This window comes from Podarcis erhardii (genome assembly GCF_964252035.2).
Source record: "Podarcis erhardii genome assembly, chromosome: 1".
NCBI lineage: Eukaryota > Metazoa > Chordata > Lepidosauria > Squamata > Lacertidae > Podarcis > Podarcis erhardii.
The window spans coordinates 115,722,214-115,750,172 of record NC_138497.1 but is presented as its reverse complement, the minus strand read 5'-3'; the positions used below and the strand labels follow the sequence as shown (position 1 = coordinate 115,750,172).

At 41.5% G+C, this 27,959-nt stretch overlaps 1 protein-coding gene and 1 long non-coding RNA gene across 9 annotated transcripts in view; one reads left to right on the top strand and one right to left on the bottom strand.

The window, feature by feature from the left end:
- ZNF385B (zinc finger protein 385B) overlaps nucleotides 1–27,959 on the bottom strand; it is a 192,661-nt gene that overhangs the window by 48,879 nt on the left and 115,823 nt on the right. The window lies entirely within an intron of this gene.
- On the top strand, nucleotides 343–26,134 carry LOC309336009. Its single transcript, XR_014153857.1, has 3 exons — nucleotides 343–447; nucleotides 23,121–23,218; nucleotides 25,853–26,134. It is a non-coding gene; the product is annotated as an uncharacterized lncRNA (long non-coding RNA).

Sequence of the window (27,959 nt, the reverse complement as noted above, 5' to 3'; positions counted from 1 at the left end):
GCTCTCTTGGAAAAGAGAAAATTAAAACCACCTTTTAAGAGAGAGAAGGAAGAGGAGAATTTTTATGCTTAATACATGCAGGACTTCTTTAGCTTGCATTTGTTGCCAAACCAGTCTTGCTAAGCTGACCTGGAAGCCTGAAATTTAAGATGAGAACTGTCTGGCAAAAAAACCCCTGTGGAATGTGAAAGGCTGTTTTTCAAACTGAGGGGTGGGCGGGACCAATAAAAACAAAGGTGGGATTAATGTAAAAGACCACATAACCTTGAATGGTGGTAGTGAAGTCTATAAGCTAATTTGAGTTGTGTGAAACAGTTCTTTCTTTTTTCTGTCCTGAATCTAGTGCCAACCAATTTCAGTGGGTGAGCCTGAGTTTCATTTCACGAGAGAAAGAGAGAGACCTTTCTATCCATCCTCTCTAAACCAACCTTAATTTTATAAGCCATAGTAAGTCTTTTTTTTTCTTCCAAAGCTAAAAAACTCTAAATGCTTTAATCTTTCCTTGGAGACAAATTGCTCCACACTTGATCCTAGAGGAAATGCAAAAGTGTTCTCATTTTCTCTAGCACAAAAAATAAATTGGGAAACTCATCTATGGTAAGAGTGTTTGTTCAAAGCAGGCATCTTTAGACTTTTATCATACTAGGAAAAAATGACTCGTATTCCCCTATGTCCTCTATTATAGAATCAACAAGTGATGCAATTCTAAAGATTATTCAGACAATGACTTTTAAGACTTGTTTCGCATTAGTGAGAGGTATAACATTGATAGTAATTCAACTATTTCAACTTTTAAATGAAAACTTTTCTGTTCCGCCAAGCCTATCTATGCAGGCAATTAATCTTTCCACCATGGTTAATTGATTTTCATCTTTCTTACATGATTTTTAATGCACGGTTTGTGGTTGTGGTTTGTAAATTGATATCTAGCTTACTTTCTCTGGCTGCAATCTATGGTCCATGGGAAGGCATTGGGATGTTTTGCGTCTTCTGGCAGCGGTTCTCAACCTGTGGGTCCCCAGATGTTGCTGGACTACAACTCCCATCATCCCTGAGCTCTGGCCTTGCTAGCTAGGGGTGATGGGAGTTGTAGTTCAACAACATCTGGGGACCCACAGGTTGAGAAAGGCTGGGTGGGGAGACAGCCAGCCCTTGGAGAGGGTGATCGGACTCCCCAAAAGACCTATTTCTACTGCTGCAGAAACTTCCCCATCCCAAAGCCTATCTCTAAAACCTACACATTCCAACCCTGGAACTGGTGCAGGCATTTCCTTTCACTGGAAATGATGGATGGGATGGTTTTTTGGGGGGAGGGCGGTAACAAACTGAAAAGGGCAAAAGTAAAGGAAAAGCTGTTTTGGCTTCACTTTTGCCATACCAGTGCAAGCCTGGCATGGCACTGGAAAAGGCTGTTTACCCAACTCAGGTCTTCCTCATTCCCTTCCCAATTGCTCTATTAATCACAATCACTGCATGTTCTTATGTTAGATTATACTTCCAAAAATCCATCTCACCATAAGACAACAGGAACTTTATTGGACCCAGAGCAGGCTTATTTTGCCTTCCGCCTCAACAAATGTAAAACTACCAACACAAGAATAAAAAGCAAAACTGAGCAAAGAAACACCATAAAACACTGGGCTGAAACACAAATTACACCAAAAACCCATTGTAGACAATTGGTTCCTTCCAAATGGCCATAATAAGCCAATGGATTTATTAGGTACCATCAAAATAGTTGTCTTTCAGGGACAACTCCAAATTGTTGCTTACACAGCACTGTCTCCATATGATTAAAACCACTGGAATGCATTAAACCAGGTATGCCAGGAGGTTTTATCAGGTGGTCTTCTGACACTATCTCCAAATTTCCTGAGATCATTTAGATGCTTACAGCTCACCCTTCCCCTGAACTTTCCATAGTAATGGCCTGTCTTTCCTAATTGAACAGCTGTCTTTCTAAATAGCCACAGGTACTCATTGGCCTGAGACTAGCAGTCCCACGGTTCTCCATGGAAAACAGCAGATGTTCTGGTATTGCTCACAGGTACATTAAGTGAATCCCTTTCTAACACCCCGGTGGCAAATCTGAGGAGTGATATCTTAAACCAGGAATAAGGGGAATCTGAGACTCCAAAAATTAGCCATGCTGCTTGCAAGCTGATGGGAGTTTGAGTTCAGGTCCCCCACTCTTACCTTAAACCAAACACATAACATATTTATTTAAATTTTATCCTGCCTTTCTCCCAGCAGAAATTAAAACAGATACAACTAAAACACACAATAAATATAAGTATTTTAAAAATAATAATCAAGTAAGTAACCCCACTAAAACTGTTTGAAAGCACAGTCACACAAAACAATACTTAAAAGACTCTTTCACAATGGCCAGTTAGCGGCCAAAAAAGTCTGTAAGAACAAAAAAGAATTTGCTGCTGGCAAAAAAGGAAAGCAAACAGAGGGCTAGCCTAGCATCCTGTGGAAGCGAGTTCCGCTATCTAGGAGCAGCCACTGAGAAGGCCCTCTTTTGTGTCCTTACCAGATGTGCCTTCAAACGTGGAGGGGCAGAGAGAAATGCCTCCCCAAAAGATCTCAAAGCTCAGGCAGACTCATGTAGAGAGATATGGTCCTTCAGGTAGATATCAGAGAGCACGGGCTATCGAAATAACCAGCCCCCATGGGGTAGTGGCTTTGTTTATGGGCTGCTTCACATGCTACATTTTTTCTCACACAGAAATGATCACTGTGGGTATGATGGAGCCAAAGTAAAGCATTAAAAAAAAAAATCTTAATGATTTTAATTGGGCAAGTTTAAGCACATACCTCACCCACATGGGTCAACTGCTAGTGCTTAATTTTGTCTGGATTCTGCCTTGTGCTAGGAAAACTGTGCACCTGAAGTGCAGCAGAAGGTCCCCCACCACCTGCTTAAATCACACAAACCAGGCAATCAACGAAGCCGATGCAAATCACTTCCATACACATTTGCACCAAACTAGAACACAGGCACATGAGGCTGTTTTGCATAACACCACGTGTTCAGCCAACAGTCAGTTTATGACTGAGACTAATTAGCTTCCAAATGGCAGATAAAAGGGGATTTCACAGCTAAAATGTGTTCATTCAGGACCATTTGGATTATTCTGTTTTGCTTTTGTTATGGGCTAAGCAATTCTATACCCATATTACCCCGGAACTGTAAATATGCTCCCATAACACTGGTGGAATGGCCACGGTATCCAATGCTCAGCTCTGTCAGAGTGATGTGGCTGGGATGGTAAACTGACACGGTGGCTACTTTTTTTTTTAATGGTACAGTTTTTTTTTTAAATGGCTCTTCCCAGGTGCCACCCACATCCAGCCCACCATTATGCCCAATTTCAGCCATTATGCCAGCATATCTTCACTAGTGGAACACCTCTAGTAGCAGGGAGTTCCACCGGTGTATACAAACTGCTTTGCCAGCACACCTGTCACGGTAATGGTGTACCCTGTGCTCTGCTGGCGTAGCAAGGCATTGGCCAAATCACAAAGCCCCGCAGCTGGCGGACCCCCAAAACAGGATTACATATATTTTATTAAATATATTTTATTAACAACATGTAGTCAGGTAACAAGGGCTAAATCACTAATTGTAATAAAACTTCTTGCACATGGAATGAAACCCTTCCTGTTTCTATTCCAACCGCACGAGAACAGCTACACCTTCGAACAATTTGCCTGGAAATTTAATATTGCTCTTCAGAGCAACAGATTCTATTGAAGCCAGACGCTTACAAAATCACTGTACACATTAAATGCCCTAAGGCAAGTTATTAAATTTACACATGCAAAAGCCCAAGACATTTCTTAACTAATAATATCCAATTCCTGCTCCAAGATGTACCACAGTATGATTTTCACCATTTGCTACTGCTTCTGTTAGCATGTAATATCGTTAAGTACACAGGTGATGCACACATCCTTCTGCACCTATGCAGCAAATTCTCTTATCGGCAGGTAGCTTTTTAAATGTACCGTGGTGTCTTTTAGGGTTTTTTAAAAATAATAATAAATAATAAATAAATAATAAATAAACCAGTCTGCTAATTACCACAGCTGTTAATCACAAAATACTGCAGCAATGCAAAGTACCTGAACCATCAGAAGTAGCTGGCACCAGTAAAGAGGAAAGGCAGAAAGAAACACTATCGTCTGTAGTGCTGTTTGAAGACCCAGCAGTGCTCCTCCAGAGATTTCCAGATAATAATCCGCAGCGGTAACACCAGGCAGTTGGTAGTTAAAATTAAAAAGGCAACACTACAATGCAACACAGGCTGTGATGAAAATCCTCGTCTCCAACAGCAAGCGGCAACCAGGAGAAACTCACACAAACAATACGGCTGGCAGAGTCTCCCGAGGCTAAGATCAGTACTCCTGTGGGAGCAAACTGATGTTCTTTCCCAAACTGGAGGACCGAATGCAGCCTGCTTCCAGAACAGAATTCAAGAAGGCTCAGCATTAACAATTAATACTCTTTAAATATGTCAGAAAGCAGGGTGGATTACAGCATGTTTGAATAGCAAAATAGTACCTGTCTGCCAGAAGGTTAGTGCTGTGTTTTTAAACCGATCTTGGATTGCTAAATAAAATTAAACATGCCATGATGAGTAACTGGCATAATTTGTTGGTGGTTAGTTGCTGCTTGCTTCTCAGAGAAAGTACGTAGCTTGTCAGGTACTAATAACTGTGGTCTATTTAGCTGGAAAGCGTTTAACCCAGTATTCGCTGTGTTTTGGAGAGATGCTAGCTATGGGCAAAACATACAACTAACATGGTTAGCGGTGCAGGCAAGTTCCAGGTGTATTCACCGTTTAATCTCTTTTGTAAACAGTTGCTCGAAACAGGGATAGGCAAACCTGTTGGACTGTATCAGTAGTACATCAAGAATCAGAAACAACTTGTTCTCTTCTGCACCATACAAAGGAAAATAATCCCTATTCATGTGAGTCACTTGCCCTGGTTAACATGGATTACTATGCAATATTTCCCCACATTATATTTCCCCACCTTTTTCCTTCCTAAATTTGATGAGACACTAAAAGGTGAGTGGAAATGAACGGTTTTTAAATATGAAAATGGAAATTAAAAAATGAATGTATAGATTTTTAGTGTTTTCTAAATTTCACATATAGTTTAATAATAAGAGTTTAAAATAAAGTTTGAATATAATGCGCACATTTAAAATGCAAGCTGTTGTTTATATTCTCTTAAATCTGGATCTATGGCTTTGCCAGTTCTTTAAGGGAAAGAATGAACTGGGTGCCATTTGAGATCAAGTGTTATAAATACTGCCCATGATTTGCCATATCGTGTAGTGTGTTTATGAACATGGATCTGATTCTACATAGACTACGATCGCTACAGATGTTGGGAACCACTTCTTTTCTCTATAAGACATCATTTTGTACTTTACCAGGATCTTTTCCAGCCTGTCTGGTTACCTCAGTTTAAATCTTATATTCTTAAAGCTTCAGAGCTCCGTAATTTGCTCAGTTCTCCTGATATAAACATTTGTAGAAACAACACGGACATACACTTCCCATCTTAGGGACAATTTCAATATGCCTAGTAACTACTACCCCTTCTTAGTTGGTTCCGTAACACTCTGGGTGCATTCTTCAACTTAGAGGTCTTATTTAGTGTCCTTGGATGTACACACATAAAAAACAAAAAAGTGTCATTTTATTTGTTTAAAATCTTTTTTCTCCTGATCCAATGGAAGGTAGTCATGCTTAACTCAATGGGACTTAAATTATTTCTGATGGGCAGATAAATCCAACCCTGTGATGGATGGGGGATGTTAGACTGCGCAGAGGTGTCCTTTTGTTCAGTTCTGCTAACTGTCAGCCTCTTGCCAGCTGCTGAAGTTGTGGGCAGGTGGCAAATTTTCTGTCAGTGGAAGGTCCCAAAATGAGGTGCCATGAGAGCATGGAGGCAGCATGTCTGAGTTGGCCCAGAATCTGCTGGATCCAGACCTGACCACTGCATCAACCTGCAGCTTATGAAGAGATTGGGCCCAATTGTTTTGTCCCCTCCTTCCACCTTCCACCATGACCATCATTGATTTGTGAAGAATTTAAGGGTGGCTGGATAAAGCCATAGAATAATGCTGTGCAAAAAACAACAACAACATGGATTGCTTGAGCAAATGTTTGAAGCAGGGATGGGGAACCTCTGGCCCTCCAGATGTTGCTGGACCACAACTCCTATGATCCCTAGCTAGCAGGACCAATGGTCAGGGATGATGGGAATTGTAGTCTCAAAACATCTGGAGGGCTGAGGTTGAGGAAGCCTGATCAAGAGGTCCCCCATGTGTGCTTTTGGGTTGCAGTTCTAGGAATCTGAGTGCTCTTTTTGGTTGCAAATGATCATGTTTTTTATGCTTCTACCAAGAAATTATTGAGCGCTTCTGCCTAGGAAATAACAAAAGTAGTAATGGGAAACTTGATTTATATCAGTTATTTAAATTAGTCTTTTCTCTTGGTGATTTAAATTGCCTTGATTTAAACTAATACCCTGGAACATATTCCAGCAATTCCACCTTCTTTCTTCTATAAATTCATCAACAGTACAGAGCCACTTCAAAGCCTGAAGTTATCTGTTCATCTTCACATGAGTACAGATATTAGTTTTGCATCCTTACACAAACAAGAACTCTCTTTCTTATTTTTAGTATTAATTTATTTCACAAACCTCTACATCAAAATACCTCTGTAAGACTTACAACTGCAGATATAGCATACAATTAACAAAAACATGCTATGTAATAGAAAACTACTTTATCACACACGCTTGAAGAACAGAACTGATCCTACTGAGACTCATGTCTATCTTCAGCTTCAAGCATTTCACCACAACAATCTTTTCTTCCTCGTCTTCCCAGCTGGAAGTGGCACAGGAGCCAACTTCTACTGAGCACCACTTCTGTCCAACAGAGAGGCCTCAGGTTGGGTCAACCTGTGCAAAACTGCATGGGACTGCATGGCATCTTAAGCAAAGCTTCCCTCTCTTGTCCAGGTGATTAGGGATGTCATCCAGAACTCAAATAGGGGCAAAAGTGAACACCCCTACTCAGTGGCGGAAGAGCCACTCGGATGCCTAGGGTGGCGTGTCCAGGGGTGGGGCGCACTGCAGGGCCTCCAGAGTCTGCACTCAGCCGCCCTACAGCTGGGGGGAGGCAGCGGGTGGACCGTCTGGGCAGCTCAGGTGCGCTTCAGGCCCCATGGTGAGTGCTGCCCGGCATTTAGTCACCCCCTGCAGTGGTGACCCAGGGTGGACTGCATCCACCGCACCCCCTTCCTCTGCTTGGTTCCTCACGCAACCTCTGTTCAGCCCAACTTTCATGAACAAGCTACTGCTTCTGCAGCTTCATTCCATTATTAATAAATCAAATTAAGGATAACAGGGCTGTTTAAAGTATGAAAACACAAAAATGCACAACGTAATAACAAACAAAAAAATACCGGTCCCTAGTTTAAAAGGCCATAGATTGTTTAACTGGCCAAAGGTCTGGGAGAAGAAGAGTGTTTTTGCCTGGTACAGTGGTACCTCTGGTTACATACTTAATTCGTTCCGGAGTTCCGTTCTTAACCTGAAACTGTTCTTAACCTGAAGCACCACTTTAGCTAATGGGGCCTCCCACTGCTGCCGCGTCGCCACCGCGCGATTTCTGTTCTCATCCTGAAGCAAAGTTTTTAACCCGAGGTACTATTTCTGGGTTAGCGGAGTCTGTAACCTGAAGTGTATGGAATCTGAAGCGTATGGAACCCGAGGTACCACTGTATCTAAATACAGTCAAACCTCGTTCTGCGTCCGCCTCTGCTTGTGTCCGCTTCAGTGAATGTCTGTGGCAAACCCAGAAGTATCAGAATGGGTTACTTCCGGGTTCGTCGCTCGCGCATGCTAAATTGCGCTGCACGTGTGCACAGATGTGGCACTTTGATGTGTATCATTTTCAGCTTGCGGACGGGTCTCCGGAACGGATCCTGTCTGAAAATGAGGTTTGACTGTATATGTAATGGAGGTGCCAAGCGAGCCTCCCTGGGGAGAGCATTCCACAAATGGGGAGCCACCACAGAAAAGGCCTGTTCTCATCAGTACTAAATTACCAAATAGGCAGAGGTGAAGGTTAGTCTCATACAACCCACTGAATGGGTCAAATCCTCTATCTCTAAACAGTCCCAAATAGATACTTATTTTGAAATCTCAGGGCTTTTATTGCTACTAGATTACTAAAGATCACAGCATCATCTGAATGCAACTGAACATTTTTTTAGCTCAAAAAGCAGAGTGCTCTAAAAGATATTGCTGGCAATCTCTATGTACCAAACTTTTAAAGAAGACTCTGTGTGTGTGTGATTCTAGGAACTCACTTCCTGAAATAATTTAAGATCGGTGTTTCAATAGCTCAGCTCAAAGGATTCAGGCTCCTACAGCAGCTGGTGGCTGATGGAAGATCACGATGATATAACTCACTTCAGGAGCTTTTTACTAGCTATAAGACTACCACACTACATTCTGCCTAGGAGTTCTGGAAACAACACACCTAAATAACCATTAAACTGTTTAGCTTAAGAGTGGAAACTTCTGATCTCCTCCTCGAGGCTGTGCTGGAGGAGGAGGGGGGAGGAGGGAGAACGCAAGCTCAAGGCTCACTGCTGTTAGTGAACATAACACTAAACAAGAATGGTTAATAACTGAGAGACAGCTGCAGCTTCAGTTTTTCATTACACGAAGAAAAATGGATTGCTGTTACTAAGGAGTGTTGCTCCTAGTTATAGCTGAACTCATGCACACTATGGTCAATATAAGTCATGGTGTGTTCAAATAGGTCAGGATCAAACCATGCTGGATTGTTAGCAAACCACACAGGGCTGGCCCAATACATTTTTTTTTAAAATAATATTTATTAAAGATTTTCAAATACAACAGAAAAAGAAAAACATCCAAATTTAAAACCTTATTTTCATTGGCATCTTCCCAGGACTTCCCCTCCCCTCCCCCTCTTGTATTCCAATTCTTTCAAATAGGTTCAGCAAATTCTTACCCCAAGTTTTAAAATTATTATCATTAACCCAATTTTAAAAATGTTTTCCCATCCCCTAAAATCTACCTGTTCCCTTCCACGAGTTCCCCTCTTTAGTATGCAATACAGATTAACATAAAAAATAGAAAAAAGAATAAAATGTAATTTAACACCCTTTGGATTCCAAATTTCCCTCCCCCCTTTCCCGGTTGCGTTCCCAATGTCCGTCAATGTCTACTGTCATCCTGGAGCTCCCACATCTAAGCCATACTCCTTCACCAGTCCGCTTTGCCGTCTTTTTAATAGTCTTTGCCGTCCTTTAATCATCTTTGGTTTCGAATGTCCAATCTAGGAAGGAGTCTATCTTCCAACTTTGTCCAATTCTTGTTATTCTTCTTGTTCTTGTTGTTCTCTCTCCTCCTCTTTTTTTTTTTCCCTGCTCTCCTGCACAAATGTTCTAATTCCAAAAAGCTTCTAATTCCTCTGCAGAGGTTTTGTTATTCAGGAACAAAACATTACGTCATGTCCCTTCCATTCTTCAATAGATAAATCTATTGTCTCCTTTAGTGTATAGACCTCTGTAGACAAAATAGTGTTCCATTTCTGCAGTTTCCCAGGAGATAAAAAGGCCTATTCAAATTCCATGCCAGCAGTACTTGTAGTGTCCCACAGCTCCTCTAGAGGGATTTATAGTAACACAGTTTCCTTCCCGATCACACCCAGCAGTCAAAGTAACTTATTATTCCTTGTTTTAAACAGTTTATATCCAATTTATAACAAATGTAACCAGCAAAGTCCTCGTAACAAAGTTCTCTTTTTGTTCTTCCGCTTTGACAGCTCCTTTGACAGCTGTCAAAACCTCTATTTCTCCTCTCCCGGCGCTCTCACGGATCGCTCCCGGGGTTTCCGGGGGGGGGGTTGCATTTTAATTCACATTCCACTTTTCTCCTCCAGCCCAGCTTATAATTTTCCATCGCGAAATTAATAACTTTATCAAAAAAAAAGGTTGCACTCGATCTTAGTTGTCAAATCCTTTGCTTTAGCTCCTCTACAACATGGGGGAGGCTGACTTCCTTTTTGCACCTCCCCCGCTCGCTCCGAATTTTTTTTAAATTTTTTTCCCTTTTTAATCCAAGTTCCAATTACTCACGGGTTATTCTTTTAAGTCCAAATTTTCAATGGAAGAAGTCAGCGCTCTCCGCCAAATGGCATGCGGCTTCACTCGGCAGGGGAAGCGGAGGACTCACAGCACCCCCCCTGTCACCCGCTCCGTAGCCTTTAAAAAGGCTCCTTTGCGTGGTCGGGGGGGGGGGGGCGCAAACGGTGCCCGCCGAGTCACCATGCCCATGGATTTCAGCGCCCATGGTTTTTTTTTTTTTTAATAATAATTTTTATTGATTTTACAACATAAACAAAAAACAAACAAACATAATGCGACTTCCCCAAACCTCCCCTTCACTGCATCCAAATTTCAAAATTTTTAGCAATTCTTCATCCCATTTTTATATTTAATTCTCTTTAAAAAGAGTTTCTGCTTTATAAATTTCGATTTATAGCTGTAATTCTTAGTGTCCAATCCCCTGACATCTTAACATTCCGAAATTTTACAACAATTTTTAAGATAGATTTTAAATTTTTTCCAGTCCTCCTCCACTGTCTCTTTCCTCTGGTCACGGATTCTGCCGGTCATCTCTGCCAGTCCCATAAATTCAGTCACCTTGGTCTGCCATTCTTCCAGAGTAGGTAATTCTTTAGTCTTCCAATACTTCGCCAAAAGGATTCTTGCTGCTGTTGTTGCGTACATAAAAAAGGTCCTATCTTTCTTTGGTACCAATTGGCCGACCATGCCCAGGAGAAAAGCCTCCGGTTTCTTTACAAATGTCCACTTAAGGATTTTCTTAATTTCATTATAGATCATTTCCCAGTAGGCCTTAATCTTTGGGCAGGTCCACCAAAGGTGATAAAAGGTTCCTTCACATTCATTACACTTCCAGCAATTGTTATTGGGCAAATGATATATCTTTGCAAGCTTGACTGGGGTCATGTACCACCTATAGATCATTTTCATTATGTTCTCTTTCAGGGCACTACATGCCGTAAATTTAATACCTGTGGTCCATAACTGCTCCCAGTCAGCAAACATAATATCATGACCAATATCTTGTGCCCACTTAATCATGGCTGATTTAACCATTTCATCTTGTGTGTTCCATTTTAGCAGCAGATTATACATTCTAGACAAATTCTTAGTATTGGGTTCTAGCAATTCTGTTTCTAACTTTGACCTCTCCTTCTGAAATCCTAGTTTTCTGTCCTGCTTAAAAGTTTCATTAATCTGGTAGTAATGTAACCAATCTCGGACTTTAGGTTTCAATTTCTCAAAACTCTGTAGTTTCAACTTTTCACCATCATATTCTATAATTTCACAATATTTTGGCCAGTCTGTATCCATGTTCAATCTTTTTACCGCCTTAGCTTCCATTGGTGACAGCCACCTGGGGGTTTTACTTTCAAACAAATCTTTATATCGATTCCATACATTATACAATGCTTTCCTAATAATATGATTTTTAAAATTTCTATGTACCTTTACCTTGTCATACCATAAATATGCATGCCAACCAAAACTATTATCATAACCTTCCAGGTCCAGAATGTCTGTATTCTCAAGAAGTAGCCATGGTTTCAGCCAGCAAAAAGCTGCTGCTTCATAATAAAGTTTTAAGTCCGGCAGGGCAAAGCCCCCTCTATCCTTTGCATCAGTCAAAATCTTAAATTTAATTCTGGGTTTTTTGCCCTGCCAGACAAATTTAGATATATCTTTCTGCCACTTCTTGAAACAGTCCATCTTATCTAAAATTTGCAATGTCTGGAACAAAAACAACAATCTCGGCAATACATTCATCTTAATTACAGCAATTCGGCCTAACAAGGAAAGTCTCAATCTTGACCATATATCGAAATCTTTCTTCACTTCAGCCCAGCATTTCTCATAGTTATCTTTAAATAGGTTCACATTCTTAGATGTTAAATTCACCCCCAGATATTTTACCTTTTTAGTAATTTCCAAACCAGTTTCTCTTTGAAAACTGTCTTTTTCCCCCACCGTAAGATTTTTTTCCAACACCTTTGTCTTGTGTTTATTCAATTTAAAACCTGCTACCTGACCAAATATTTCAATAAGTTCCAGAACTCTTTTTGTACTAGTTTCTGGCTGTTGTAATGTCAAAACTAAGTCATCTGCAAATGCTCTTAGCTTATAATGTTTAGTTCCGACCTGTATACCTTTAACCAGCTGGTCTCTTCTAATCATATTAAGGAAAACCTCCAGTACCGATATAAACAATAGAGGGGAAATTGGGCATCCCTGTCGTGTCCCTTTCTCTATTGGAATTTCATCCATAACCATACCATTTACAATAAGTTTGGCCTTTTGCTCAGAATAAATTGCACTTATACCATTTTCAAAGTTCTTGCCTACCCCCATTCCTTGGAGATTCCTCTTCATAAAGCTCCAACAAATATTGTCAAAGGCTTTCTCTGCATCCACAAAAATCAAAACAGCTTTTCTATTTATGTCAGTTTCCAAAAGTTCTAGAATATCTATAATATTCCTCACATTGTCTGACAATTGCCTGCCTGGTAGAAAGCCTGTTTGGTCCCTGTGAATCTCCTCTAACAGAACTTTTTTGAATCTTTTTGCTAGAATGTCTGCAAAAATTTTATAATCCACATTCAAAAGTGATATAGGGCGGTAATTCTTAACTTGATGTTTCTCAGTTTCTGTCTTTGGTATAAGTGAGATGAATGCTTCCTTCCACGATTCGGGAGCCTTTTTCCCCTCCAAAATTTGATTGCAGACTTCTTTCAGTGGTTGTATTAACCAATCCTTCAATACTTTATAATATCTCGCAGTTAGTCCATCTGGTCCTGGTGATTTTCCCAGCTTCATATCCTGGATGGCACTCTCTATTTCTTGATCTGTAATTTTCTCATTTAAACTCCTTCTGTTGTTTTCAGAGATTTTTGATAGTCCGTATTTTCCAATAAATTCTTCTATCTCCTGTTCATTTTTTGGCCCTTGTTTGTATAATTTCTTAAAGAAACTTTGAAAACAATTACTTATCTCATTTGGTTTATTAATAGACTTCCCATCTACTTCGAGTGATGTCACTGTATTCAATTTTTGTCTCTTTTTCAGTTGCCAAGACAGTAGCTTCCCACATTTATCTGCAGACTCAAAAGTCTTTTGTCTCATTTGTTTAATTTTCCATTCTATTTCCTGGTTCATCAATTCCATATATTGTGTTTGATAGAATTTTATTTCTCTTAATATCTCCTGGGATTTAGGCTTAGATCTCAGTTTCTTCTCCCCTTCTTTTATTAGATTCCAAATTTTCTCTTTCTTCTCATTCTGTTTTTTCCTCTTTATTGAATTCTGTTGTATTAGGAAGCCACGCATCACGGCTTTACTTGCGTCCCAAATGATTCTTTTTTCTGTGTCTGATCTCAAATTGATCTCGAAGTAGTCTTTAAGTGTTTTTTGGGCCTTTTTGCAAATTTCCTCATCTCCAAAGAGGGTGTCATTCATTCTCCATCTAAAGGTTCCAGCTGTTGTCAGTTTCATTTCCATCTTGACAGCATTGTGGTCAGAGCAGGTCTTTGGGCAGATTTCTGTTTTTTTAACCTTTGATGCCAGATTACTAGAAATCCATATTTGATCAATTCTAGTCCATGTCATTTTTGCTTCAGAGAAGAAGGTCCCCTCCCTTTCCAGAGGGTTCCTAGTTCTCCAAATATCAATCAGATCCATAGTGTCAGTCAGGTCAAAAAAAGTCTTTGGTAATCTTCCATCATTAGATATTGTTTGTCTTTGGGCCTTATCCATATTTGTAGAGACGACTCCATTCATGTCACCCATCATTATAATTTTAAAGTCCAAAAAGTCCATTAAAGTCTCATGCAACTTCTTGAAGAATTCAGCCTTCCCCTCATTTGGTGCATAAACTCCAACAATCAATATTTTTTCTCCATGAATTTGGATTTCCACTGCCAGGTATCTTCCTTGGTCATCCTTAAAGATCAATTTTGGTTCAAATTTTTCCTTGACATAAATCACAACTCCTCTTTTCTTAACTCTATCTGATGATATAAATTCTTGTCCTAATCTCTTGTTTGTTAAAAGTTTTCTATGTATCCTGGCAATGTGGGTTTCTTGTAAACAGATTACATCTAGATGTTCCTTCTTTAATAAATGAAATACTTGGCCCCTTTTTCGAGGGTGGTTCAAACCATTGCAGTTCCAACTGAAGAGTTGCAGAGACATTTTGGTTACTGGGTAGATCTTCCACCGACTGCACCAAGTTGTTGTTCCTCCTCGGTCGGTGCTCGGTTCAGTCCAAATGATAGATTTGAGATGTCCGGTACTTCCTCCTCACTGACAGTTCCTTTCTGAAGATCCTCTTGATTTCTTTCCAAAAAGAACTCTTTATCCTGGTTTGTTTTTATTTTAATTTTCTTCCCTTTGAAGCTAAAGGACAGCCCTTGTGGAAATTCCCACCTGAATGGGATATTATTCTTCTTAAGTAGATCAACTAGTTCTTTAAATTGAGATCTAACCTCCAAAAAATATTTGGGAATATCCTTGAAGATTTGAATCTGAGAATTTTTAATGACCAAGGCCTTCTGGAAGTGTAGGTTCAATATTTTGTCTCTTTGTTCCTTTGATCCTAGGGTAATTAAACAATCTCTTGGCTTCTTCCCTTGCTTCCTGCCAATCCGAAAGGCTGAGGTTATCATAAATTCATCTTCCTCTCCATCTAGCTCATCATTCCAGAAGTCTTGAAATTTATCTGTGAGGAATTCCCCAAGCTTGTCCTCTTCCTCTTCTGGAACCAGTCTTAATTTCAGATTCTTACTTTTCCTTTCCAGTTCTAGTAGGGCTAATGCTGAATCATGTTCATGTACTTTTTTTACAATAGGCGCAAACTTTCCTTTGGTTTCTTCAGCAGTGGACCTAGCACTCTCAGCTATTCTCCTTGTTTCCGTAGATTCTTGAACCAAACGGTTTATAGAATCTGTATTAGATGAAATTGTTGTTGTATTCAGGTCTAGTCTTGTTGTCAACTCCGTCAGTTTCTTAGAGTTCTCTGTAGACTGTTTAGTAAGTTCTGCAGATTGCTTAGTAAGTACTTCTAGTGACTGATTTATTTTAAGCAGGGCCTGTGTCATTGACTCCATTGATGCTGCTGTTATTTTTTCTTGTGCAGCTGCTGCTCCTGATAAGGAGCCTCTTTTTTGAGCTTGTTTTTGAGCCTGCTTTGTTTTACTTCTTGTTGAAATCTCTTCTGGCGGGTTGCTCATAACTCAAGGTCATTCACACAGGAAAGTTGCAAGTGGAAAATCCCACTGGATACACCGTAATGTAACTAAAGCCCTCTAGAGGAGGAAATTGTAACCATCCAAAGGCACCCAGAACAAAGAAACAGAAAGTCCAAAGGCAAAAGTCCCATTAAAAGTCTTTAGTTTGTAGCACTTTACTGTTAGAATTGTAATCCACCAAAGTCCCGAGTATGTTTCAAAATAAGTCTTATTTTGTAGCCGCTGTCCTTTGACAGCTCACTTGACAGTTCCTTTTTTCAGGCGATCGCTGCTCCGGCAGCCTGGCCAGAAGTATCAGCAGCAGAGGTTTTTTATTCCTTATCCCTTTCTTTTGCAGGTTAAATTAATTCTGTTTCCTCCCCCCCTTCTCCTGCACAACAGGGGGGAGATCCTTTCGATGTCTGGTTTAATAAGAGTTAAAAGGAAAGTCCATTTAAACACAGCTTAGTCTTTTCATTGCTCCGTTAATCATGCAGTTCCGGGAGGCTGACTTCCTTACTTTTTGCCTTCCCGTTTTCAGCCAAATCTTCTAAATTTTTTAAGTCCCGTTTTACTTTTACGATCTTACTCACGGGTATTGTTGTTGCCAATCGTTGATTTCAGAAAGGAATCGGCGCTCTCCGTTAATGGCGACGCGGCTTCACTCCGTAAGCTGGGTAGCGATCCTCAGCACCGCGCTCACCCCGATGCCGCTCCGGAGCCTTTAAAAAGGCTCTTTCACGATGCCGGGGGGGCGCCAGCGTTTGATGGCGGTCCTAGCCTCGAGCTCCGAGGCAGGACTGCTCCGTAAGTTCGGGTCTTACCCGCTACGGCAAGCGGGGGACCCCTAAAATCACAGGCGCTGAAGCCTGTGAGCAAGGAGATTCGGTGGGCACCTCAGCGCCCATGGTTTTTGAGGGTCCCCGCGTCGCCGGCGCGGTAGAACCCAGCCCCTGCCGAGCAGGCTCCCTCCGGAGCTCGGAGGGAGTCCGCCATTCGGCGATGGCGCCAACCCGGAAGTCTGGCCCAATACATTTTGGCACCTGAGGTGAACCACAAAATGGTGCCCCCCTCCTTGTCTGGGAAGAAGGGGTGAGTGAAGTTCTATATGAGGAACAGGGTGGAAATAAAGCTCTACATTGCTGCTCCTGTGGGTATGTGCCTCACGGGTGGGCTGGCCCTAAAACGACAGTATAAACTAACCATGGTTCTCTCACTTCTGACATAACAAGAAACTATAGTTAGTTTTAAATGGGGAGCAGATTATTTCAGTATTCTCCTGATGGCCACACTGGAGGAGGAGAATGGAGGAATGAGTGAGCAAGTGTGTAAATCTGCTGCTCAGGCACATAACACTAAACCCGTGTTTCTCAAACTTGGGTCTCCAGCTGTTTGTGGACTGCAATTCCCATCGTCCCTGACCACTGGTCCTGCTAGCTAGGGATGATGGGAATTGTAGTCCAAAAAACAACTGGAGACCCAAGTTTGGGAAATCCTGCACTAAACTATAGTTTCACACTGTGTCTGAACTAGGCCTATGTAAAACTACAAAATAAACATAAAAACCAATCTTTATTTTAAGTACTTTATCAAATATTTTTGAGAACTGGTTGAACATGTGTGCTCTTTGAGTTGTATGGGGCACATACAAATATTTATATATTTTTTATTTAGTATGGTGAGTGTATACTATCATGTACCTATTTTCTTTTAGAGTTCTGGTGGTCCTGGACAATTATTTCCTGGGGACTGATGGATGACAAAAATCTATCTATGAAACAAGTCCCCTTTTTTATGTTTCTTGGCTGCTTTTCTGGAAATTTAAAGGGCCCCAGGACAGATAAACTAGCTCTAAGCCACTGGGATCTTCCAACTATTTGCCTCCAACCTGCACAGTAAAGCAGGCGAATTCAACACAACAACCTCTATTTTTAAAAAACCAAATGGGATTTCTTATAACTTTTGTCACAAACACATTTTTTCAAAAAAGAAATTCAATGATTTAGGAGGGAAACTAATGCCTGCATTGCAGGTATCCGATTACCATGAATTTCTGTGGCTCTGATTATCTCCACACAGCATCAGACAAGGAATTAGACAGAGAGAGAGAGAGCGCAGATAAATGCATTTTCTCCATATGCTATTTAGAACCTAGGAATTTACCTCTTTAAATCTGGGACTGAAAGATATTCTCATCAGGCCTCACAGCACTGAGGGCACCTCCACAAGGCTATTGGGTGCTGCCTATTCATGTAAGATTTTCAGGGATTACCCACCCATGAGACAAGGCGATCGCCTCAGGCGGCAGGATATCCTGATGTCAATCTTTCTTCCTCGCCCCTTGTTCCTGAGGTAGTTCCTCCCTGACTCCCTTCTTTCCTGGCGGAGAGGAAGCCCATTTTGGGGTTCACCTCAGGTGCCGAAATGTCTTGGGCCAGCCCTGGCACCTGCACGACATCACCCCCAATGAATTGTGGACGCGTATTATTTTGCCATTTAATCTGGATTTACCAGTAAAGCAGACAATCCAGCAAGTTAAAAGTAACAACACAGAAATTGTAAATTTGCATTAAACTGTGTGTGTGTGGTGAGGTGGCATTTTATGACACCATGTAAAATCTTGTTTGCATGAGCTGCACCATATCCATGGTAAGCTGCCCCGCCATGTGACAGCACCCTAGTGCTTTTTTCCCCTTGAAAAATGGGTGCTGGTACTCACCATGACGTTGTTACAGTAAGCGCCACACTTTTTAACAACAACAACAACAACAACCAAAAGAGGTACCGGTACTACATACCCCTGAGTACCCCCTGGGGGAAACAAAGCACTGCAGCACCCCATACCTATGGATTCAGTTTGAGAAACAACTGGAAGTATTCTAAGGTTTTTACTATCCCCTCTGCCTTTTGTCCATCTTTCAGTTTTATCCCACCATAGTTTATCCATAAACATGCCTGTAACCCACTTTATAGGAAAAAAGACAAGCCTGCCACAGCTCTGCCTCTCACAAGCAGAGCAGAACAAGGAAATATGGATGCAGACTAGCAGAAACTTGTCTGAATAAGAGGAGTACCTGCAGTGTATAAGTTGCCAAGTGAGCAAATAATTATATTCTTCAACTGTGGTCTTTCAGAAAAGAAATTAGAACGTGCAACTACCCCCACCTCACTATCCTTTTCTCCTGCTGTGTCTAAAGCTCATCCCCTTTTGGCTGAAAGTGACAAACCCAGTTTGGGCAGTAACAAAAGAATGCAAATGGTGAGGCTGCCAGGTAAACATAAAGTTCATTCCCTCACAGCTATGGGATAACAGAGAGCACAAGGTGTTATCCATTCCTATGCAAATACACTATGTAGTGTGATGCCACCACTCTGATGCTCAGTGCACCCCGATTCCCTAATGCTGGATGAGGTTTTCTTTCTTTCTTTCTTTCTTTCTTTCTTTCTTTCTTTCTTTCTTTCTTTCAGCATGTCTTTGATCTGAAGATGTAAGAAGCTTCTACTACGGAAGGAGCCATAGATCATAAGTACAGCCCATTCTTTGCATATAGAAGGTCCTTGGTTCAATTCCTGGCATCCTTACTTTAAGAGGACGAGGTAGGAGATAGAATCATAGAACTATAGAGTTTGAAGGGACCAACTCCTAGTCCAACTCCCTGCAATAATAATAGCAATAATAATAATAATAATAATAATAATAATAATAATAATTTATTTATACCCCACCCATCTGGTTGAGCTTCCCCAGCCACTCTGGGCGGCTCCCAATCAAATGTTAAAAACAGTACAGCATTAAATATTAAAAACTTCCCTAAACAGGGCTGCCTTCGGATAGAAGGAACACGCAGCTGCCCCATACAAGGATTGAACCTGCAACCTTGGCATTATCAGCACCACGCTCTAACCAACTGAGCTATCCAGCTGACTCCACAAATACTCATACTGACCATGGAATGACATAGCACCATTCTCAGGGTGATCAATGGGAGGCAGCTGTCACTACAAACCATTTTTTAAGGTGTGGGGAGGGCCATTGCTCTGCCAAGTAAGTAAAGGTAAAGGTAAAGGGACCCCGACCTTCTGATTGGCAAGTCCTAGGCTCTGTGGCTTAACCCACAGCGCCATCCGCGTCCCAAGTAAGTACCCACCTGTAAAGCTGGCATATCATTTCACTGTCTCTCCCCCACCCCCAATCTCTGAAGTGGTTCTCCCAAATTTACCACCTGCAAGTGGGACCACCAATTTGGGAAGGCATTTTCGCTAAGTCCTATAGTTTATATCTATTTGAGTTGTAGAGAAAGTTCAGAAAATATGCAGGTAGTAGACATAAAAAGTCAGAAATCACAGATGGAATTGGATAGGATCTGCAGTGGCCTGAGGGTATAGCTTCCTTCCTTACACACAAGGGCCAACACAATTTGGTGCCTAAGGCAGAAAATCCAAATGTCACTCTTGTGGGTGGTGAAACGTAATAATAAATAAAACAATTGGCAATTTGTTGTCTATAATGACCTAACAGTAGGGCTGCCTCTGTCCTGATCTGCTTCCTTCTCACTCCTTGCCTAGCTCTTTTTTGCTTCTGCTGCGAACCGAAGATAAAATTTGCGACATGGCTGGAGCTTCAAAATTAGTTAAAGAAATCATAGAATTAGTGACCCATATACTGATTACAGAAGACCTGCAATCAGATCTGTTCCCCCATTTGGTGGATCTAACATGGGTTTTTCAATAAAGTGTGAAGGGGGAACTCCATCCTGTTTTTATACTCAGCAGAATGAAAGCATATTGCAGACCAGGAATCTCAGATCGACGATGAAGACGTTAAGCTAAAAAGCTGCAAGTGCCTGTTTTTCATGGCCTAACAGCTTATACTGCTAATTTTGCTATGTCTCCAAAATAAAATAGCTGGGGGGAAAAAGGTTGTAAAAAAGCAAGATACAATATATTAAGCATAAAGGTATCAAGACTCCAAAGTACAAAGTTGGCCCTGTCCAAAGCACTATGTGAATTAGTACATCCTTCTGGTAAAATCAATTATTAACATTTCATCAGCAAAATCCATTAACCAACATCTTTTTTTTAAAAAAAACCAAACAAACCCATATGTTAAAAGTTAATTTTGGAGGAGGATCAATGACAGACAGCTCCTTGAAGACAAAGAAAACAGGCCTAAATCATAAACGGAGGAGATTAAAGACAAGGGGCTTTCAATCCATAAAGCTATAAATAAATAGTGTAGATCAGAGGAAGTAGGAAGATGGTTGTTTGCTGCACAATATAACATGGTGCCTGGTAACTGCTAACAGCTCGTTTTCAGAAACCTCTATGGTTTCATATATTTCATTTTATAAGTAGAGGTAATACTATTAAATCCAACTTTGTTGAGTTCTGCTCTTCAAAATTTGTACTTGTTCAGAAGCTTCCCTTGTAAATGTCTGCAAAACCATATTGTTGGTACCAAATCCTCATTCTAGAGGTGGGGAGCATGTTGCAATACTGATTAAAAAAAGCTTATAACTGGTGGTGTGTGCACAATATTCACACAAGGCACCATACAGAATTCTAAGTAGATGAAGAGCCAGAAGAAAATATACAGCGGTACCTCGGGTTAAGAACTTAATTCGTTCTGGAGGTCCGTTCTTAACCTGAAACTGTTCTTAACCTGAGGTACCACTTTAGCTAATGGGGCCTCCTGCTGCCGTTGCGCCGCTGCTGCGTGATTTCTGTTCTCATCCTGAAGCAAAGTTCTTAACCCAAGGTACTATTTTTGGGTTAGCAGAGTCTGTAACCTGAAGCGTTTGTAACCTGAAGCATCCGTAACCCGAGGTACCACTGTAACTTGCAAAACCCATGTCTGTTAAATCATAAGGGTTTTGGGTGAGCACTGAGCGTACCATGAAAAGTATCTCCCTTTTCCGCCAGGAGGCTGTTGTACTATGTGGTTGGCAGTCTCTCCTTCTCTTGAGCTGCTTCTGACACAGTTTAGAGGCAAAAGGTTCAAGAGGGAATTAGCCTGACTGCATTCTACCTGTGGCATCTACGGTATACAAAGTAGCTGGAACTTATTTCGCTCAGGAATTCTTTATCAGTAGGACTGTCATGGCCCTGAGGTTGGACACCCCCCCCCCCTTTGGAGAATGAGGCCAAGTATCAGGAGTGGAATCTGTTCCCAGGGAACAGAAGCACATGCATAAGAGGAGTCTGCTGTGCCTAAGGAGGTCACACTGCCCTAGTGACTCAAGCTCAAAGCCCTCATGGAACCTTCCCCAGCTCTGTGAGCCAAAAACTATGAAAGGAGGCTGGACTCCAATAAATGAAGAAGGCACAGAAGGCAGAGTTGGCTACTATTCAGAGCCGCAGCACCTATCGAAACCTCCTTTTGAGGATGACTTCTCAACATTTGAGCTCTTCTTTCATTGAGTCTCCAACCTGAGCCCAGGACCCCAATTAAGCCTTGCCTCGCACTGTTTGCCCAAACCTGAACCTCAGTACTGCTGGGGACTGATGCTCGAAGCAGAACAGGTTTAGCATGAAGAGTGCAACTATTTCAAAAGCCAAGAAGATGTTAAAAAATAAAAATAAATCAGGAATGGTACTGAAGGGATAGCTTCCTAGAAAACAAGTGAGCTGAATTCTAAGCTCTTTTGCTGGGGTTTTGGATAGTGATGGAAGGAATTCCCCCAGTCGAGCCTGAAAATTGGTTTTCAAAACCAATCTATTTACCCCAAAACTTAGTAAACAATTTGGCTTATTCCAAGCGAAACTGGACCCTGTCAAACCTGTTGATGTCATCTGGTGTGAGATGGGTCTTGCCATTCCAACCTCACCTCCTCAGCAAGTCTCTGAGCCTCCTCCTCCCCACCCAACTATTGGTCCTGCTCCTCTCACCCTGCTGCTTACCTGGCTTGCTGACACAGCAGTGGAGGAATTGAAACATCTCTCTGAGTACCACATCCTATTTTTTTGGGTGTACCTTTGAAGCCTAGCTTGTACCCACAGTAGCGTGGCAAAGGAGAGAGAAACCTCCCTCTCTTGCCTTCATCGTATCACTGCTGATGGAGAAGAAAGGTGAATAAGTGCATGGTTACAGCTCTGCCTTCGCCGGTCCTGGAAGGATCCTTTAAAAAAGTCCCATATGCTCAAAGACTTTGTGCCTGTTCATTGGGGGATATAGGAAGGCCAGAGCACTTATTCTTTAGATGTCCCTTTTATGAAGAGGCATGTAGTGAGATCATTGATCTCCTGCTGCTGAGGCTTGCTGACCTCCCGGAAAAGCAAAAATTTGACCTTCTCCTGATAGGCAAAGATCATAAGATGACCTGGATGGTCGCCAGATTCTGTGTACAGATCTGTAGGTGCAGACCACCCCCCAACCCAAACTAGTTCGTTAAGAAAACCCCCAAACTCGGTTCCATGGGTGACTCTGGGTCATCTCTCTGCGGTAGCTTATCTTAAAGTTTCAAGTGTCTATATGCTTATCCCATTTATAAATTTTAAGTTTATTGTTGTACATTGTTTTAAATGTTTGTTTTCCTTCTGGGATTGTACCCCCAAGTGTGTTTTATAAGCTGGTATCCGACCGTAATAAATTATCTATCTATCTATCTATCTATCTATCTATCTATCTATCTATCTATCTATCTATATCTAGTGTGTGGGTGAAAGAGATGACTTAAGTTCTTCTCCATCTCAGGTTAAAGTCCAAGCCAGATAAGATCTTTGGGGGCTGTAATGCTCATCTCAAAACTGAGCTACTATGAACCACCAGGATTCCAGTGAAGGAGGTTCAAGGTTTGATGGCAATGCTAGTTTCTATAATGTTATATATTTTGTACTTGTTTCATTAATATAATTTTATTGCTGATCTTATGCTGTTCACTGCCATTATGTATTTTTTCTTAGTGCTGGCAGTATATACATTTTTGCAAATAATTAAGCGAAAGCTTCTATTTGCCCATAGTTTTGCCTGGGGCCATGCGCTGTGACTACTCCTATCAAGTAACTATCAAGGGCTCATGACCAGTTTTTCAGCCTACAGCACTGCCACTTATAACATGACACTGCCCACGTGTGACAAAATCCAGCAATATATATATATATATTTGATGTAGGAAAGAGAGGCAAAGCGACACCTCCCAGACTGTCACCCACATTTAAATAAATATGTGCCACATACTTATTATCAGATTCTCAGATTCGGCTGCTTTGAAATGAATACATTAATATTTAAAGGTATTACTTATTCTTGTTTTCAAGATTGCAAATGCTATTCTATCATCTTTCTCTAATACTTTGTACTGAAACACAAAGTCTGTCAGCAGAATTTATTTACAAGTAATAGGGGAAACTTCTGAGAGGGAGAGACAGAAAGGGGAAGAATGAAAAGCAACAGCTGGCATTGGTTCAACCCCCAGTGTCTGGCGGTGCTGATAATAGAGGTTCCCCCCCCCGCCCTTGAAATTACAATTATTATATAATGCTTTGCATATCTTGTAACTATTATGCATGAGCAAACTGTATGTACGCACTGGACGGCATTATCCACAAAATGACTCGAGTCACTCTTCTTTCCAGTGCTATGAGCTTGTTATTTACACAATGGGTCCCTGCTGAATAACCTCAACAGGGCAATGCTGGCTTTGCAAACATGCAAGATATTGGTTTTAAATGGTATGCAATATAAGCTTATAGGAAAATTCTGTTGGAATCTATTTGGGAACTATTTTGAGAGCATCAAGAAAAGGAATTATAAAAATGAAGGTTAAGAGTGACATATGACTTTTTGAAGCTTATCTCTCCCCCCCCCAAAAAAAAATAGCTAAGAAACCCTTCTACCTCTTTTTTGGGGTGGGTGGGTTATGCCATATACTAAATTATAAGGGGGAAGGGAAGTGCTATCCTTCAAAACCAGTGCTGTACACTGTATACACAACCCACAACTTAATGCAGTGATTAAGCGGAGAGTCTTTTTCATCAGTTTGGCATCCTAATATTAAATTATTAAGGTCCAACCCACAGGCTAGGTACTTTACAGAGATTAGAAAGAGACGGTTCCCAACAGTCAGCGTAAGATGAAATACATGATAAATAAGGGGTCGGGAAATGCAAGGGGCAGAAGAAGCATGTTGTGTATTGAGTCAAAGGATTTTATATCTGTATTATTATTGTCTGTATTTGCATTAGGGTAAAGTAACTGCCTTTTGGTTCCAGAGGGTACAGCTACTATTGGTTCATTTAAGCTGCTGTATTTGGATCCTCTGTCTTATTGGTTGCCTCCAAAAGGCAGGACTGTGATTGCCTGATATTGTTCCCTCCAAAATGTATCCTTTCTAGCTAGTTCCCTGTCCCTATAAATGTAGCTCTCCCCTCCTCAAGTTTCAGTCTTGTTGCGTTAATAAAGAAGTGTTACTAGAGAACTGTCTCCAGCATATTATGTCAAGAGAGCTGAAATCACAAACCCCACGTCACAACAAAGCAAATCCTATGGGGGAAGGATGGCCTGAGCCAAGATAATATTTCAACACTTCATGGAGATGGAGATGGATGAAACAATGCACACACTGTGGGGTGGGGAGGGCGGATTCAAAAGATGTGGTGCAGCAAAGGAAAAGGCACAAAGGCAGGAGATGAAAGCGGAAACTCCTGAACTTAAAATGAAGACTGGTGGTGAGCAAAGAGAATAAGGTGGCAGAGAAGGCAAAGGAGGAGAGGGGGAGAGGGGGAAAAACCAGTTCAGAAGGAATGGGAGAATGCAGGCACTTCAGGTTGAGTAACAGAAGCTTGAATGAGGCTCTATAGATAAACAAACACGGCACGTTTTGTCGAGTGAAGAGAACTAATGCACACCGAGGCCTGTCCAAGACCAGCGCAGTAATGATGTAAATATGTTTCATGACACTGCACTGGTAGCTCAAGCATTTACATGCTTAATAATCCCATTGTGGTCCCAAAGAGCTCACACAGCAAGGGGCCAAGGCAGGTTGGTTGCTGCTGTACCAGCAAGAGCTCCTAGCGAGCAACTTGCTCTGACAAAGGCTGGAGCTGAACTGAGGCCCTCGGTTTAGTATTTATTTATTTATTTATTTATTTATTTATTTATTTATTTATTTATTTATTTATTTAAAATGGGAGATATGTAGCCGCTCCAGCAACATATCTCTAATTCCTCGCATCCAGAAACGCAAGAAGGGCTTTCACTCTTGCTAGAAGCTCGGCCTTGCCCTCACCGGTTCTGGAAGGCTCCTCTAGAAGAGTTCTGTACGCACAGAGGCTTTGCGCCTGCCCATTAGGGGAAATAGGAAAGCCCCGAACATATATTTTTTAGATGTCCTTTTTATGTTGAGATTCGTAGAGACACCATTGATCCTTTGCTGAAGAGGCTCGCCGATCTTTCAGACAAGTCTAAACTTAATTCTCTCCTCTTAGGCAAAGAACACAAGACGACCTGGCTGGTAGCCAGATTCTGCGCCCAGATTTGTAGGCACAGATCATCCTCTAGAATAAAATAGCTTACTAGGGAAATGCTGAAGTCGCATTGGGGTGCCTCAGGGTCAATTTTTATGGTAGCCCAAATCTCAGTTGTACAGGTGTATGTATATATCTCAACTTTAACTCATGAGCTATTGCTGCAGTCTGCTCTGATTGTATATTTTATCTTTATGAACACTGTTTTTATTGTGTTATGCAAGCGGGTCTTTGACCGTAATAAATTATCTATCTATCTATCTATCTATCTATCTATCTATCTATCTATCTATTTTATATACAATCCTTCATCTGAGGATCATAGGGTGGTTTACAGTATAAAAATAACTGCTCATACTAACTTTGTTTTGGAGAGATCCTTTGTATTTGTGAACCCTCACAAATATTCCTGTTATATTCCTGTGTGTAAGGACTAACAGATGGACCACGGTGGCTAAGAGGATTACTCTGCAAGGCTGAAAAGACAAACATCAACTACCTAACACCCAATGAAGATCTCACTGCCCATTTTAAATTACATGGCTTGTAATTATATATTTCATTTGGACATTTGGACTGCTTATGCTAATTTTACACATTTAGGTCAGAACTAAGAGAACATTCTTATTGTGGTTCGAGGACCCGAACCCCGCAAAGTGAAATGAAGACACAGGGACACGTGATATAAGGTTAATGGGCTAGAAAAGGCCACAACTTTATTGATTACAGCAATGAAAAGGTATTGGCTTAGGCATTGGATCGCGAAACAAGTGGGTTTATTCACCAGGGGTTCATCACCTGTTGATGCTAATCCAACTATAGGCTCACCCCTGATGTCACCGAGGGTCGTGCCATGGCCTCCCGCCAAGCAGGCTTCGGACGGAATACACGACCGCCAGATTCCTTTAACGGAATACCCCTAGAAATTGAAGGCATAGGCGATGGCCACACCTAGCACTTCGACACACCACAACACATTATTCCAATGCCTAACCTACCCACCAATACCACAAAAAGTTGTGACGATTGCTACGAGGTAGGCGAAAAAACCAAAAAGCCTAATGCCAAATGGAAAAACTCCTACCAGGCCCCCCGGGCAACCGGGGCGACCAACCTAAGGTCCATAGCAAGGCCAATGACCTAAGCCCTAACTCAAAGGGAGTGGAGGGTGGGTGACTTGCACAGGACGACGAAGAGAAATGAGGCCGGGGAGAGAGGCTGGCACTGCAGCATAAAGGCTGCTGGACACGCCCCCCCCATGGCACCTGGTTGGACGGCCACTGGGGGGGGGCGTGAGTGCCAGCCAGGTGAGCTGGAGGCAGGGGGCGACGCCCCCTGCTAGGAGCGGTGTTCGGGCTCCCGCCCACAACCACTCCCCTCTCTTTCAGGGAGGAGAGTCTTTGTTAATGTCAATACTGTTCTATTATTTATTATTATTATTATTTGCTTGCCTTTATCTTTTTCTTTCTACTATATTCTCAAATTAAAACAAAACAAAAAAACAAAAACGAGTAACATTAATGTGAAAATATTGCTTGCTAACTCTGAAATGTGCAATTTTGCAAGATTTAGCACTAAGCCTTATGCAACCGGACTGACTGAACAGTTATTAGGAACATAATATAGAGGCAGGTATACTACAATAACTTCTCCAGTTTCCTAGATACAAAACCAGAGAGTTGTAGAGTTACATGCAATTTAAAAACCATCCAAACCAATTTCCATTCTCTAAGGCAGAGCCGTGTATTCATTGTCTCTCCCAACCTCAAGTTATACACACCAAATCACCAATGTGCCACAAACAGAACACAGGTGCAGAAAACCAGGTGCACAGCCTCAATATGACACAACTGCAGCCTTCCTAAACTCTTCCTAACCCTCCAGATTTCTTGGACCGTTGGCCCCAGCCACCATGGCCAATAGTCAGGAGTGGTGAGAGGGGGACTCTAAAGCATCATCGGGGCATCAGGGAGAGGTAGGCTGCCCTAGCACAGTGAGCAAAGCTGTATCCTAAGGGAAGGCAAACATTGCCTACAGTTTCACTGATCAAGTCTCATAAGCTCAGTGC